The sequence below is a fragment of the Nicotiana attenuata genome, unplaced genomic scaffold (genome assembly GCF_001879085.1).
Source record: "Nicotiana attenuata strain UT unplaced genomic scaffold, NIATTr2, whole genome shotgun sequence".
Lineage (NCBI taxonomy): Eukaryota > Viridiplantae > Streptophyta > Magnoliopsida > Solanales > Solanaceae > Nicotiana > Nicotiana attenuata.
The window spans coordinates 223,157-224,115 of NW_017670860.1; positions in this window are offsets into that span (position 1 = coordinate 223,157).

Sequence of the window (959 nt, forward strand, 5' to 3'; positions counted from 1 at the left end):
GCCTCAATTTTCTCTTCTCTGGGCACTCGGAGACTCCCATTTCTACCTGGTTTTCTTGTTCCGAGATAGGACTCGGGGAGGAGGAGGTGGAGGGCCCTTGGATCGTTGATGGAGTATGATGATGATGCCAGAAATGCACGAACTAACCTTTGAAAGAAAATAAAAATTAAAAAGAAAAACAAAAAGGTAACAAGTTAGTGGCCATTGTTATGAGGATAATTGCGAGTAAAAACACATTGTGCCAAGAATATAAAATCGCGTCTACCACTTTTGGTGCCTTGTTGTGCCCATGATAGGCCTAGCGTCAAATAGTTTTGTGGAAAATATAATGTATATGCCTCACTTATGTAAAAATAAAACGAATCCAAAACGACTCTAAATAATAGAAAGTAAAAGACTTATGGCTATTACATTAAAATAAAGAATGAAAGGACTCCTAAACTACTTGGTCCTGGAGACCTTTCCCCAGATTTGGCATCTTCGTCTTCCACAACAGCTTCACCAGCTCGCGTAGTCCTAGCAGCAAGTAAGCTTGGGCCAAAATGTCCGGCTTGCATTTCCTCAGCGTTTCGGCAGTCTTCAATCCTCATGATGAATTTCCCTTCCAGCTCCACTAGACCCCGCTCCAAATACCCTAGTCGCTTGTTGGCGCTGACGGCCTATCTTTCCACTCCTCGATCAACTTCGATGGGCTTCTTTGTATTTCCGGTGCTCACCTTCACACTCTCAAATTCTCTGCGCAGTTGTAATACTTAACCCGTGCTTCAGCGTGTTCGTCGATAATTCTGTGACCTCAAACGAACACGGGCTGACCCATTCCATTGTCTTCCAACCAACCGAATTAGTGCGGGACACAACCGGCGTGATATCCTGGCTCAATAGATTCTCTCCCAAAACGAGTTTGCAGTGCCACAAGTGCTGACTTGGCACCTGTGAGGGCTATCATCGTCCTGAAAATC